General features: G+C 44.7%; 1 long non-coding RNA gene across 1 annotated transcript; it reads left to right on the forward strand.

Moving 5' to 3' along the window:
• Positions 1-1,657: 1,657 nt before the first annotated feature.
• Positions 1,658-13,911, forward strand: LOC142820903 (uncharacterized). The gene is made up of 3 exons (XR_012897895.1): positions 1,658-1,906; positions 11,875-12,194; positions 12,816-13,911. It is a non-coding gene; the product is annotated as an uncharacterized LOC142820903 (long non-coding RNA).
• Positions 13,912-15,783: the final 1,872 nt, after the last annotated feature.

The following is a 15,783-nucleotide window of genomic DNA, read 5'->3' on the forward strand; positions in this document are numbered from 1 at the left end:
ATGGACAGATGGACAGACAGATGCACAAACTCTCTCCAGTGTATGGTGAGACAATCCCTACCCAAACCTCAAAATTAGAACAAGAGAAACAAAGCTTTTGTCTAAAAAAGGACAATTTAGAAATTGCTTTAAGCAGCAATTTTGGTTGCAAAGTGAACAACTGCAGTAAACCAGTGACTGATCCTTTTTTCCTTTTATTTTTAATGAGAAATGTGTTTGAGCAAACAGGTCCTACAGAGAAAGGGATAAATCTTCTGCTGTTTTAAACATATAGCTTGGCTGAAGTTGATGGAACTATGCTTTTTTACAGCTCCTCAAGGACCCTGGGGCTCTAGCTTTTCTTTATTAACTTTGGAAGTAAATAACTATATTCTTATTTATATTACATTAGTGCTTAAATCCTAGCTATGATGCTGCTGTGCTAGATGCTGTACATTCACAGGCTATGTCTACACTGCCCCCTCTTGTGCAAAAAATATGCAAATGAGGCAATGGGAGGAATATCGCTGCGCCTCATTTGCATAATCAACGAGGCTCCATTTTTGCGCAAGAGGCTTTTGCGCAAAAACCCCTCTTGCACAAGAGTCGTTCATCCTGAAAAAAAGAGGAAGAAAGGCTCTTGCACAAGAGGGGATTTTTGTGCAAAAAGGAGACATGTAGACGGCTCCTTTTTGCGCAAAAGCCTCTTGTGCAAAAACTGAGCCTAATTAATTATGCAAATGAGGCATGGTGATATTCCTCCCATTGCCTCATTTGCATATTTTTTTGCACAAGAGGGGGCAGTGTAGACATAGCCACAGAGTCCCATCCCTGCCTTACAGGCCCTTTGAGACAAAGGGTGGGAGAAAGGAAGATTATCCCCATTTTACAAATGGAGAACTGAGGCACAGAGAGATGAATTGTCTTGACCAAGCTTGCACAGGGAGTTTGTGGCAGAGATGGAGATTTTCTTGGTGTCAAGCCTAGCACATTCATCACAGGTCATTCTTTTTGGCAGCATCAACTTTCCTCAAACAATGAGGCTCAAGACCAGTGTTTCTCAAAGTGGTCCACGAAACCACTTTGAGAAACCTGCTAATTGGCCGGTGTAGTGTGTTTATTTACCAGCTCCACTGTCATGGAGGCTCATGGCTCCCTTTGGCTCCAGTCTGCTGTTTGCAGCCAAGGGAAGCCACGGGGAACTGGAGCCAATGGGAGCCGTGAGGTTCCGTGGCCATGGAGCCAGTAAATAAACAACCCACACCGGCCAATTAGCAGGTTTTGCTCAGACCTGCAAGAAAGACCCAGTTATCACCAGTTGCGGGGGTTTTTTTGCGGGGGGGGGGGAAGAGGAGAGTGAGCCATCTGAAAAGATGTAGTTGTACAAAGAAGCTGACGTAAAACCTCAGGATTAAGTTTGTTTCTTATTTTCCCTGCAAATCACACTATGGCATTTAATGATATTGGTGCACCAAGCGTTTACTTGGAAAGGGGTTTATTGTATGTGCAGTGTGACTTATCTTGATGGTAAATCTGATGATGACTCAAACTTCTCATGATTCTTGATGCTGTACAAACACTGAATGACGCAGGTGTTGAGACAGGTATTTTGCAGATGGGTAATAGGAAAACAAGCATGTTTAAAGTTTTCTTACCCAGAACCACATGGAAAATAGAACCTATGGGTGCTCCTGGACTGCCATTTTAACCCATATACCTCATTGCCTCCTTATTGAGAGCAGTGGTCTCCTTGATTGATGAGTTGATTGTCTAGCCCTTTGTTCTCTGAGGAATGGGGGTTACTGCCATGCGTGCTGCTATGGGCATTCCATATTCCTACACAGCAATCCGAATGAGAACTGAACCCACTTCTACAGAGGGTGCTGCATGGACCCTGATCTCCCCAGGAAGATGTGCTGAAGAACTGGTAAGTCATGCGGGAAGCCAGAGAATAAATCTGAATTGCCACCCTTACTGTTATCTATGACCCTGCTGACAGCAGACCATGGGGCTTGTGGGTGCCTATGAACCTACATTCCCTCGCGACATTTCTGAAGAAACAGCAGCAACAGCTTAAAACAGAAGGCACAGAGTATAGGGAAGGCTAATGACACCAGCACTCAGGCGGATAATAAACCCGTCAGTCTTCAGTGATACAAGTGACAGAGAAGTGCTCAATTGTGCAGTGATAGTGGTAGCAATAACATATATATCCTCAGACATTCTAGACTCCTCTCCCTTCTACCTCATGAAGTACAAGGTGTTTATTTTTCAAGAGTGTTGTTCATGCATAAAGTATTGCAGAATATTGTTGCAGGGTTGCCAACCCTCCAGGATTGGCCTGAAGTCTCCAGGACTTAAACATTAATCTTTAATTACACGTTGTCATGTGACGAAACCTCTGGAATACATCCAACCAAAACTGGCAGCCCCAATGCTCACGATTTACTGTCTGGTAAAAGGTATCATCAGTAAAAACAACCCTTCACACTTCCAGAGTGCCTTACCACCAGTGATCGCTGAGCCCTTCAGAAACACCGCGAGCCTCTCAACCTTTCCCAGGAAATAGGCATCCGGGCGCCTACTATTTAGAGCGGAGCAAATAATTGATTTTTTTTTATTCAGTGACCTGCATTTGCAACTGTTTCAGTTGTCCAGCAACTGCATTTTTTTAAGCAAATAAACTGTCAAAAAATTCACCCAGGCAGTTCTACCACCATTATAATAGTGTCAGGAGGGTAGCCGTGTCAGTCTGTAACTTTAAAAACAACGAGTAGTCCTGAGGCACCTTAGAGACTCACAAATTTATTAGGTCATGAGCTTTTGTGGGTATGAATTTTCGTTTTACCCACGAAAGCTCAAGACCTATTGTATCTGTTATTCTAAGGTGCCACAGGACTCCTTTGTGTTTTTACTATTATAATAGTTAGGCAGCACGTGTAGTAAGAGCACTACTCATCACATTGATCACAAGCATCTCACAGTGATCTGGTGCTGTCTGCCTGTCCATATCCACCTGTTGGCTCTTGTCTTTCAATTGCTGTTGTGTGCGCACAGTGCCTATCACAGTGGCACTGGGGCCTTTCAGCACTACTGCATTACAAATAAACAACAACAATAATTCCTACTTGGCAGGGCACCAGGCACCGAGTGGGTTACGTGAAACTGGGGCACCGAGTGACTTAAGTGACTTGCCCGAGGTCACGTGAACAAGTAGGTACCTAGCCTGGGATCCCAACCCAGGAGACAGGCCCTCAGCAGGTGTACACAGGGGTGGATTCATGGATGGCAATGAGCAGTGTTCCCTGTAAGCTGAGTGCTTGGGCAGCCACCCAAGAGAGAGTCAAATGCTACCCAGCTGATTAGCAGAATGCTCATAGCCAGCAGCAAGAGTTTCTACTGGTGGTGCACATCTGCACATGCCTCAAGGCACATAATATTTATTCTGCATAATGAACGGAACAAAATAGAAGGAACATTGGTTGTGAGAGAGAAGATTTGCAGAAGAGAAATCAGTGAGATGCCAGTAGGCTATGCTAGTGAGGGGAGGGGAGTCTGCAGTTCCCTGCAGAGATTAAAAGTGGGAAGAGAGCAGCTTTGTATTGGAGCAATATAAATAAAGGAAGTTAGAGCTAGAAGACTGTTAGACCGCTCCCTGTTAAGGGCAGGATAGAGCCTGACAAAGGAGATGTTGTCTATGAAAGTGACACTACATCTCAGCTGAAAAACCAAGCAGCCGCAGGAGGGATGGCTGGCGAATAAATAAGGTCCCTGTTTTAATGGTTAATGTTAGCCCAATGCTATATGTATGAATTGGGGAGGTTAACTTGATGCCAGCGGTGAGGTGCAGAAGGTAGGCAGCATCAGGTAGCATTAATCAATTAATCAGTGGCTTTAAAGAGCATTCCCAACATTTTTACAATAATGAAGCCAACATCCCTGGAAGTAAATATGGCTAGAAGTGGGTATCCTTTACATATTTCAAAGCTCATTATGAAGCTAATTTTGTTGTTCTGATTAGCCAGCTTCTGGATTCCTCATGGCAGGTTGTTTGTATTTCATCAGCTTACAAAACAACCAGCTGCTTCTGAGACCATGGCCCAGTTTGTATGAGTACAGCTCCCTCCTGTGTCAGACAGCTTATATTGCACCTTATTTACAGCATCACATATGCATGCTGAAATGTCCCTAACAATGCAATGTGGGGAACCGTCCACTGTTTATGCCTAGATGTCTCTGGGAAGCCAGGTGGGTAAATAAAGGCACAGATTTTCCTGGTCTGTCAATCCAACAATGTTCACCAGAAAGTTATTAGTAAAAGAGAAAACTAACCCAGTAATAGGAGGAAGGTTAACAGATTTTCCCAAGATGTTACAAGCCACTAGAGGGCATGAGATTGGCAGGGAGTATCTTGTGACCACGCCAATGCTTTCTAGTCCTAGAAGTTTGTACATATTTATTTGGTGTGCAGTGATGTTATCCTGATTAATGTATCATCTGTTCTCACCAACAACACACCAGAAGGAAAGTGAACTTGAGGAGTATCACTTTGGTTTGATATTATGGATTTAAATCAAACAGTGTCCTGCAATACCATCATCTTTCACATTAGATCATTTCCCCTCCCCGCCCTCCGGCCCAGGTTATAAGCCCCAGAAAATTGTTTTTTATGATGGTGAAGGATGGCAGTGGAAGAGTGCTTGCTGCATGGATAGCATCCATACGTTCACCCTTGTTGCAGTGTTCTAAGGCTACTCGTCAGTTTCAAATAAAACAGAAACTAAATTCCCTACCTGTTCTTTTCTGATCATGTTTTCAGTTCTTTTTGGAGGGAGCTGAGGCACTGCATGGCCATTTTCATTGGCCTTAAAGCTCTGCCTCACAAAAATTTGCACGGGAACAATGGTTGTTGGGACCTAGATAGTTACAGGGTATTTACAATGGAGAGGATTTTGGTGCATGTTGTACATGCGGGAAGTAACCCCATTTATTGTAAATTCACTCTTGGTGCTGTATGTTAAGAGGGAATGTGGTTGAGTAGTTTGAGCAGGGACAGAGCGAGGACTCCTGGGTTCGAATTTCACCCCATCTCTGCTTCATTGTGTGTGTCTTGGGGCAAACCACCTGACCTATCTCATGCCCTCTATTGGCTTGTAACAGCTTGGGAAAATCTGTTAACCTTCCTCCTTTTACTGGTTTAGTTTTCTTTTTTGCTAGTGAATTTCTGATGGGGCTCCTGTACATTTCAAAAGAGGAATGCAGAGGTGCCTATAGACTAGTCAACTAGTCAAAAAACTATCCAATAAGCAAATGCTTATCGGATAGTCTAATAGTTGACTAGTCTTTAACATCCTTAGTTCTCAAACTTTGTCACTGCTTTTCTTGTAAGGGAACACCAATTAGTCCTCTCTGCATCAGCTAGTTCAAGTTGTCAAGGCTGAAGGCCTGTCCACTGCAAGTTGGTCTTCAGGTTATCCTTATACCTCTTCCTTGGGCGTCCCTGTTTGTGACCACCACGTACCAGCTCCTCATAGAACAGCTGCCTCGGGATCCTGCTTTTGTCCATGCAGAGAACATGGCCAAATCATTGAAGCTGGATCTGGAGGATCTTGGCTTCGATGCTTGTGGAACTAGTCCTATCAAGCACTTCTTGATTAGTAATTTGGTCCTGCCAGCGTACTTGCATGATTGATCGTAGGGAGCACATGTGGAACTGCTCCATCCGCTTGATGTGCCTATGGTTCAGGGTCCACGTTTCACAGCCATACAGGAGAGAGGTGAGGACCACGGCAATATATACCTTGAGTTTAGTTTACAGGCGAATATCTTTGTGCTGAAGAACTTTAATATGCAATCTCCCAAGTGCCTGACTGGCTTTCAGGATCCTCGCTGTAATCTCTTTGTCAAGGGATCCATCACTTGATATTGTGCTGCCCAGGTACTTAAAGCTGTCCACTACCTTCAGTTGTGTCCCATCAATAGTGATACGTGGCTGTGGAGGAGTACTGTTTGGTGCAGGCTGGAAGATGACTTCTGTCTTTCTGAGGCTAATTGTGAGACCGAATAGTTTAGATGCTTCAGAGAATCTGTCAATGATGATCTGCAGGTGGTCCTCTTGGTGTGCCATAAGGGCACAGTCATCAGCAAACAGCACTTCGGTGATAAGCCTCTCCAGTGTCTTGGTCTTTGAAGTAAGACGTCTCAAAACAAACAGTGAACCATCCAAATGGTATCTGATGTAAATACCAAGATCTAAATCTCTGACAGCATGCATGAGGACTTGAGCGAAGAACAGGTTAAAAAGCACCGGGGCGAGTATGCAGCCCTGCTTCACGTCATTGGAGATGTTGAATTTCTCAGATGGCACACCATCCGAGAGTACCTTTCCTGTCATGTTGCCGTGAAACAGCTTGATGAGTGAGATGAACTTCGTTGGGCAACCTAGGTTCCTGAGGATGATCCACAATGCATCTCTGTTAACCATGTCGAATGCCTTCGTCAGATCAATTAAGACAGAGTAGAGGTTCATATTCTGCTCAAGGCACTTCTCTTGCACCTGTCTCATTATGAAGATCATATCGACAGTACTGTGATTAGGGCAGAAACCACATTGTAACTCAGGGAAACTCACTTCTGAAATTGTCAAAATCAGCCTGTTCAGGATGATGCAGGTGAAGATTGTCCCGGCAATGGAATAAGGTTCTTGCACCCTTATTCTTGTACAGAGCAACTATAATGGCATCAAGGAGATCAGATGGCATTTCTTCCTCTTCCCAAATACTGGGACATTATGAAAAACCTTAAGTGACTCCTCATTAAATGCCTTGTACAGTTCTGCGGGAATTCCATCCTTGCCGGATGCCTTGCTGCAACTCATCTGCCTGATGGCCTTTCTAACTTCACCAGGATCTCCCAGGTCTTCAAGGGTTGGCTTCTGAGGAATTAGTTCCAGTGCTGACTGATGGACTGATGATGGACGATTCAGGAGCTGACTGAAATACTCTTTCCATCGGTTATTAATGCCAGCCTTATCCCTAATCAATGTGGTTCCGTCTGCAGACAACAAGGGGGCAAAGTCAGACTTGGAAGGACCAAAGACAGTCTTGATGGAGCTGAAGAACTCCCTTGAGTTATTTAAGTCAGCATAGTGTCGCACCTCTTCAGCTTTCTTCTCCCACCACTGGTCGTGCATTTTGTGGATTTCTCGCTGAGGCTGAAGAAACTTAAACCTGTCTTTCTTAGAGATGGAGCCTGGGTCATTCTGCCACTCCACAAAAGATAAAAATCCCATTCTCACACACCTACAGTAGATAAAAATCCCAAATAGTGGGTATTACTGGCACACTGACTGTGGGTATTGAATTTAACAGACTCAGTGTGGGTATATCTACACTACCCCTCTAGTTCGAACTAGAGGGGGTAATGTAGTCATACGGAGTTGCAAATGAAGCCCGGGATTTAAATTTCCCGGGCTTCATTTGCATAAAGCCGGCCGGTGCCATTTTTAAATGCCGGCTAGTTCGGACCCCGTGCCGCGCGACTACACGCGGTAAGGACTAGCTAGTTCGGATTAGGCATCCTAATCCGAATTAGCTGTACACCTCATTCCACGAGGCGTACAGCTAGTTCGGAATAGGAAGCCTAATCCGAACTAGCTAGTTCGTGCCGCGTGCAGCTGCGCGGCACGGGATCCGAACTAGCCGGCATTTAAAAATGGCGCCGGCCGGCTTTATGCAAATGAAGCCCGGGAAATTCAAATCCCGGGCTTCATTTGCAACTCCGTATGACTACATTACCCCCCTAGTTCGAACTAGGGGGGTAGTGTAGACATACCCTGTGAGACTAGTCTAGGTCTTACTAGTGAAGGGCTGTAGATTGACGGCATTTTCACAAATTTCCTTTTAAACTGCATTCTGCTGGTGTGTGAACTTTTCAATGAATTAGAATTACTGCTGGAAAAAAGAAGGGCCTTTCCTTGTGTGACTCCGCTGCATGGGGCTCATGCCGAATGGTTCACATGAGCAGACAGGACTGGCTGTGACACTACTCGTTATAAAGTTTTGGAGCAAGAGCAGTTGGCCAGGAGAGAGAGTTTTCTTGAAGTGGAATGTTCTGAGAACTATTTTTGTGCTCTTCCAAAGTCTTTTTCATCCCAGGAATGCCTGGGGTTTAAGGTCATTTAGGAAGATAAATATCTTCTCTGTTTTCCAGGTGCTTCAAATGGTGCAGAATGTTCAGGTGACTTGCTTGAAGTAATAAAGTCATTGGCAGAACCAGGCATAGAATCCTGGCAATCAGGTGCCCTACCCTGCTCTAACCATGAGATACATTCTAAAACAGTGGTTCCCAAACTTTTTGGCATCATGCTCCCCCTTTTTGATTTTTAAGAAACCCTCACGCCTCCCCCCCCCATAGCAGCAAAACTTCTTGAGCAAAAAAAAAAAAAAAAAGGAAAAAAGGAACTGAACAGGGCAGCAAAACTTGATGGGGGAGGGGGAAGAGGAGGCTGAGTCGCCTCATGCCCCCCCTAGAATCTCTTCATGCCCCCCCCAGTGGGGCACGCCTCCCAGTTTGGGAACCCATGTTCTAAAATATTGGATGGCTGCAACCTTCTAAGAGGTAGAATGACTCAGGATGCACAGGAATATATTTTAATTAAGTATTTACATACTTCAGAGTAGGGATGTGAATGTTTAACAGGTAAGCCTCACCCTCACTTAACAGGTGAGGCTTGCTAGTTAAGGTCAATTGGTGGGCAGGAGGCTGCTTCAGCCTCATGGGGGGCCGGCCGCGGACAGGGGCTGCTCTAGCATCCTGACTGTTTGCAGCGGGCCCACGTGCCCCGCAGGCAGGGGCTGCTCCGCCCAGGCTGTAATTAGCCTGGTTCTGCTATTGACATCTCCTGACAAACGCATCAAGGCATAAGAGAAAGTGCCGAGCCTTCATTTTGAAGTCCACCTTGGGTTGGTTTAACCAGGCTCTAGAGACAGAGGAAACAGCAAAGAATTTTGGCTGGATGTAAATGGGAGAAGAAAGATCAGGCCACCAGAGACCGGGGATCTGGGGTAAGATGCGCATGCATGTAGACCATTTGTTTTTAAAAACTCTTCTCTTATCCCTAGTCTGGGTGCTTCAGTTACGATTAAATGATTCTTTGTTTTAAGAGAGCTGTTTTGAGTCACTGTATTCATCATTGGTCACAACTCCCACAGGGAAGAACCACTAGAACCAAGTCTGTTTGGACCAGCTGACATACAGGGTGCTGCAGTTCTAGGTCCTGTTCAGGAACAGGAGAGTGACAGGATTCAGCCTCAGAGATGGGAAGACTAAAGGTCTAGGACCTGTAGCGGGTGGACTCAGATGCTAGCAGACGAGGGGATCACAGGGCAGCATGCCCCGAAACTGGGACAAACCATTTAGGTTTTTGTTGCGCTGAAGAAATTAACAACCTCAAAATATATCAGGCACCAAGAGGACAAAATAGGTAAAAAAAAAAAAAAAAAAAAAAGCAGCTTCTGAAAAGGTGTCACAAACAAAAGGGAATAAAACATGAGTACAAACAATTAGAAAGGAGCTGATGTGTCATGGCTGTGACACCACTGAAACAAGAAACGAGCTGGGAAGAGATCCAGGGCTGCCTCATAAGCATTATGTATTTTATCTCCTTAAATACTGGATGACAACCACCCTTGCCACTGTGTGTTGTTTCTTCTGGCATGGGGAAGCGGGGCTGTACTTCAGAAAGCTCTCTGCAGTAGCACAGCCTTTTTCCAGACCCTTTGCCACAATGAAAACATTTTGTGTGTGTTTTTTCTTTCCCTTCAAACTGTGGAACAAAGATCGACAGCCTTAATACAATCTTTAGGGCTTTTTAAAGGCCAGCAGTTATACCCTCATTTTGCTTTTAAAAAGCCATACTTGATTTTAATGTTTGGGATTTTGTTTGGTCTTAAACAAGTCAAAGGGGCCATAACCTCTCCCCCTCACTTTTTTTGGCAGCTTATTGAGAAGAGTCCAGTTGCAGCTGAGGAAAATAAGCACAGACCATTATACAAAAACATAGAGGGCAAACTCACACGGCTTTAATTTTGTTTTCTAGACTGTGCGCGCAACTAGGGTGCTCTCTCTTCAACAAAATCTCCCCCTGTGAACATTACAGAACCAAGATGACCTCTGTGACGCCTTCCTTCGTATGTTGCATTAAAAAAAGGCTTTGGATGGCTAGTGGATAGCTGAATGTGAAGGGTAATGGGATGTGGAGCTTTTCATTTTAGATCATTGGCTTGAATCTAATGGCCGTTCAGCAGCCAAGGTGAATTAGCTGGTGCAGTTTGTCAGAGAGAGGACGACAGCAAAGTTTCAGTCCTGTTGCTAACGGACAGGTGTCCCTAATTAGCATGAGCGGGCAGCCTCAGCAGTCACGCCAAGGGCAGAAAGGACAAAAGGAGCAAAGTCTATTCCAGGACAGGACTGAAGCACAGGGGTTGGGGGAAGATAAATTGCTGCCGCCCACCCCGTGTCTGTGTTGATAGAGGATTTCTGACTCCAGGCACTTTTCTCCAGCACAAATTTCATTAATCAACAACCTGCCTCATATCATCTAATGCCCACAGGTGGCCAAATGTGATCTCTAACACAGCTTCATCTTCCCCCTCCTAGTGTCTGTTCTAGTGGCCTCATGATTACAGCAGAGGATTAGAATTTAGAAGACCTGGGACTGGTAACAAGTCACTTGATCTGCCGGTAACTTGGCTCCCTTAAACTGAATGCCCCTACCTTTAGAGGCATAACCCCATTCACATTTTCCAAGTGTGTGGAGATCTCTGGCTGAAAGGTACACATTATTATTTGATAATCTTGGACTCTGCTGTATTAGGGCAGCTAAAAATGGTACCATGGCAAGGATGCTCTGAGAAACTCTTTTCTAATCTGGCAATTTTCAACTTCAATTGCTAAGCATTCCTCTTTTACTCTCTACCACCCTCACTCTGTTTGAATTAGCTTTCTCAGCACTGCAGTGGGGCTTATCTATATTGTATAAGATTAAACAGCCGTCATTTTCTGAAGTAATATAGAAGGTGCTTTATTTGTAATTTTTATTATGACATAAAAATGGAGCATTCTCTTTTGGGAAATTGATTCCTTTTGTTGTTATTATAGGACTGTTTTTGACATAATGGATCTTTGATCTCATAACTAATATTTATATATGGAAAAAATGAAAATTCAGAGAACTAAGCGGATACTTCTGATAAGGAAAAGTATAAACTAAAGTGCATGTGTATTACACACACACACACCAGAATTTTGTTTGTGTGTCTTGATACTTGCATATCCCAGACCATATTGATCTTCATCTTTAAATACCCCTCAGCGCATTACAATAATACGTTTGAGTCAGTAATCTAAGAAGCTGCTTCTACCACATGGTCAATAATTGCTCATCCCCTCAGGTTTGCATAGTACATATACTGGGCCAAGTCCACATGTGGGGTCAATCCAGATATGACAGACAGTAGATGCGCCCTGGTGCACAACTCTGGCAAGAGCTGGCTGAGCTTCAGCAAAAGCCGGCAGGGAACTTTTGAAAGAGCTGGCAGGGACCCGGGTTACAATAGGACAGTACTTGTAAGAAATATTAAGTTACTTTCACTGCTGGGTCAATCAACACAGAGCCATTAATTTCGGTGCCAGCCTATGCTAGCCAAGGATTTAGTCCAGCTTTGCAAACCCTAGGGGATCGCTCTCTCTATAGAAGAATTATTTCACCGGTCATTCAAATATAGCCATATTTGGGGTGAAACACTGCCGCTATTTAAAAGAGCACAGCAGGAGTTTAGGGCCAGACAGTAAAGAAAATACCATACCCAATTAATTCCTCTTTCAATTTCACAGGTAAACAACATCATTATCCAACCTGGAATTGGGCCAGGACAGTAGAATTTAACATCACCTTATTCTTACGGATGCTGCCAGCATCATGAACTTTGGTATTGCTTCTCATCCAAGAGACAGCATTTCCCAGGGCTGCCAGCTCTCCAGAATTGTCCTGGAGATGCCAGGATTTAAAGATGTCATGGACCAAAAGCTTCAGGGATACAGCCAACTGTAGTAGGGCTGTCATCCTGCTCCAGGTGGAAGCAAGGAGCCCTGGGAGAGGACTCGATTGTGGAGCCCACAGCTGAGGCAGTGGCAGCCAATAAAGGCCCAGCTGGGTCAGTATACATGTGGGTTCTGGAGGGGAGAAGAGGAGACTTTTGTTCCAGTGGTGGAGCAGGAGGGACCTGGTTGCCAGGGAAGCGGCAGAGGGTACCTGAGACAGAGCAGGGCTGGGGAAAGGCAGGCGGAGCTCTGTAGCTCTGGCCAGGCAAACTCCCAGGCTGAGGCCTTGCTCTTAAGGCCTCAGGATACTAGGGCAACAGAGGCAGACAGGGCAGGAGAAGGCAGCAAGACCATGCCCGCTTGCCAATGGTGAATAGCCGTTTCACACAGCAGTTTGCCCCCGAGGCAGGGGCTAGATGGCGACTTGTCACTGAGGCAAGGTGGGTATAGGGGACTGGGGTTCCCCTAGAGAGAGGGGCATAAAACTTTTGTTTTTGATGAAAAATTCAGATTTACAATGGGGAGAAGTTTCACGAATACATGTCAGTTTCACCAAATTTTAATTTAGGGAAGGGGAAGAAAAACACCTTAAAAAAACTGAAACAATTGAAAGAGTTTTGACATTTTCCAAACATTTCAGTTTTTCAGTTTGAAATGGTGTTTAGTTTATAAATGTTGTCAAGAGGAAGTATTTCATTCAACCCCAAACAGGGTGTGTTTCTTTTCCTCCCCAGTTTCCAGTGTGCCTGTGAAACAAGAAAGCGGTCTTTCACCCAGCTCTGATTGCGACTGTTTAATCTGCAAGCTCTGCGGGACAGGGGCTGCTTAATGCTACCTGTTTGTGCAATAATCCTGCACCATGGGGAACTCTGACCTTAGCGCAGGCTTCAAGACGATAATGGGAAAGATGCAGTCATGGGCATACTCATGGGACCCATAATATTTCTAACTATACGAGCAGAAAGGCAGGAGATGAGATCGCTAAGCTGTCTGCGCACATGTCTCTGTTCCTGTGCCCAGGCTATCATTTTCCTAGGGAATTTATCTCCACTTTTTTTTTTAAAGCTTCTCTCTCAGAATAAATGTCTAAACAAATATTGCAGAGATACAGCCAAAACCACAACAGCCTGCAATTAATTCATGTTATGCATTAACAACAAAGGTCTTGCAGCTGACATCCATGGCTTGGAGTTATGGCGTTGAGACGATGTATCAGGTGGATTGAGCGCTGCTTTATTCAGAGTAGAGGGGAATAAGTGAAAATGTGAAGCAACAGGCAAGGGAATGGATGTGTCTGCAGTATTGGATTGTGTTTTCTTTACTTGTAAGCCTTTGGAATTGAATTCTTTCCCACATCAACCCTTCCTGGCTGAGTGCCCGCATGAGAAACATGCATAGAGGCAGACAGCATTCTTGTCAGACCCCTTCTTGCTACAAATACAGTATTAATTACAGGCAGAAGGAAGAAATGTCACTTTGCCTCTTTCCTTTCCCTGGTCCTTTCAGGCAATTTAATGGACAAAGGACTCTGTGAGCTGTTAGCGTGGTGGACAAATTTCAGATTGTGATTGAATGCTTTGATAAGGTGGTGGAGTTTGTTTGCCAATTTATTCACTGTACTGGGCTCTTATTTCAACTCTATAACATGCTTTAAACCAGATCAGGGGCACAAAGAGTGGTAGAGCACAGTGATATGTTAGGAAATGACCCCCATCTAATAACAGCCTATGGCCTCAGACCCATTGAATTACCCCCATGCTCAATACAGCTGGAAATTGCTTTCACTGCTGGGCAATCAATTGCCAAGATTCTGAGACTGATTGATTTCCTTTCCTCCACAGTTGGAAGATCAGAAAAAAGAGGGAGAGAAAAGCTTGAAAGCTAAGGGGGGCAGGGAATCTGGAGAAGAAATCATTTCTCCACTGTCCATATGGTGGGCTTGCTGAAAGTGTTTTTTAATTGTTTCTCTTAAGTAGAAAGGAGGGAAACATGGGAGCTGTCCTGTAGCGCAGATGGTAGCAACAGGCAAAAGCAGTACATAAATTAGACCCTCTCTATTTGAAAGCTCCCCCCTCCCAAATATTGGGCTGCAGGCACCTCTGCACTCCCGCTAGGACCTTCCCATCTATTTGTTGTTCTCATTACAAATATCAGCAGGTCTGGCCCTATCAATAAGCAAAATATGCAGCTGCATAGGGCACTGCATCATTTGGGACACCAAATTGCCCTAAATTTCATAGAATCATAGAATACTAGAACTGGGAGGGACCTTGAGAGGTCATTGAGTCCAGTCCCCTGCCCTCATGGCAGGACCAAATACTGTCTAGACCATCCCTGATAGACATTTATCTAACCGACTCTTAAATATCTCCGGAGATGGGGATTCCACAACCTCCCTGGGCAATTTATTCCAGTGTTTAACCACCCTGACAGGTAGGAAGTATTTCCTAATGTGCAACCTAAACCTCCCTGGCTGCAATTTAAGCCCATTGCTTCTTGTCCTATCATCAGAGGTCAAGGAGAACAATTTTTCTCCCATCTCCTTATAACATCCTTTTAGGTACTTGAAAGCTGCTATCATGTCCCCCTCTCAGTCTTCTCTCTTGTAAACTAAACAAGCCCAATTCTTTCAGTCTCCCCTGATAGCTCATGTTTTCTAGACCTTGACATAAGAAGGGCCATCCTGGGTCAGACCAACAGTCCATCCAGTCCAATATCGTGGACAGCCAATGCCAGATGCCCCAGAGGGAGGGGAAAATAACAGGTAATCCGCACATGATTCCTCACCTGTCACCCACCTCCAGAGAAAGGGAGGCCAGGGAAAACATTCCTATTAAATGACCTTTAATCATTTTTGTTGCTCTTCTCTGGACTCTTCTCCTCTCCAATTTCTCCAGATCTTTCCTGCAATGTGGTGCCAGACTTGGACACACTTCTCCAATTGAGGCCTAACTAGCGCAGAGTAGAGCAGAAGAATGACTTCTCGAGTTTTGCTTACAACACTCCTGTTCATGCTGCCCAGAATCACGTTTTTTTTTTTTTGCAACAGCGTCACACTGGTGACTTCTATTTAGCTTGTGGTGCACTCTGACCCCTCCGTCCCTTCCTGCAGCACTCCTTCCTGTGTACACGCTGGACAGAGCTGATTGCCCACGTCTCCCTTTCTCCTTTGTACAACACCTGTCAGTGTGGCTCACGAGCTATTCAGGGCAGTAAATGGCATCAGTATACTAAGTGGTTCCCCAACTTTCATGCAAACTCAAGATTTCTTTTTTCAGTTTTTAAAAGAATGAATAAGCTAACGCTCTGAGGAAGAGGTCCAGGTGAATTACAAAGGAAATATTCATTTATTTAGAGCAGTGCATCAAAGAAGCAAACTGTTCTGGGATTCCAGGGGCAAACAACAAACCACCACTGCCCCAGGAAGAAATTGCTCTGTCCTGTAACTGCTTTCCCTACAACTCCCCAGACAAGGCTTTTAGAAGGATGACCCACCCCCAAATATATTTCCGACAGAGCTGCCCATCTGCTGGCTGTCAGCAGCAGATCTCATTTGCTTGCTAGTCATGTAGGCTATTAAAAAGTCCAAGTCGAAGGCCAGAGTTACTGTATTTTCCGGCGTATAAGGCGACTGGGCGTATAATACGACCCCCTAATTTTCCAGTTAAAACATAGGTTTTGGCCTATACTTGCCATATAAGA

This window comes from Pelodiscus sinensis, chromosome 27, assembly GCF_049634645.1.
Source record: "Pelodiscus sinensis isolate JC-2024 chromosome 27, ASM4963464v1, whole genome shotgun sequence".
Classification (NCBI taxonomy): Eukaryota; Metazoa; Chordata; order Testudines; family Trionychidae; genus Pelodiscus; species Pelodiscus sinensis.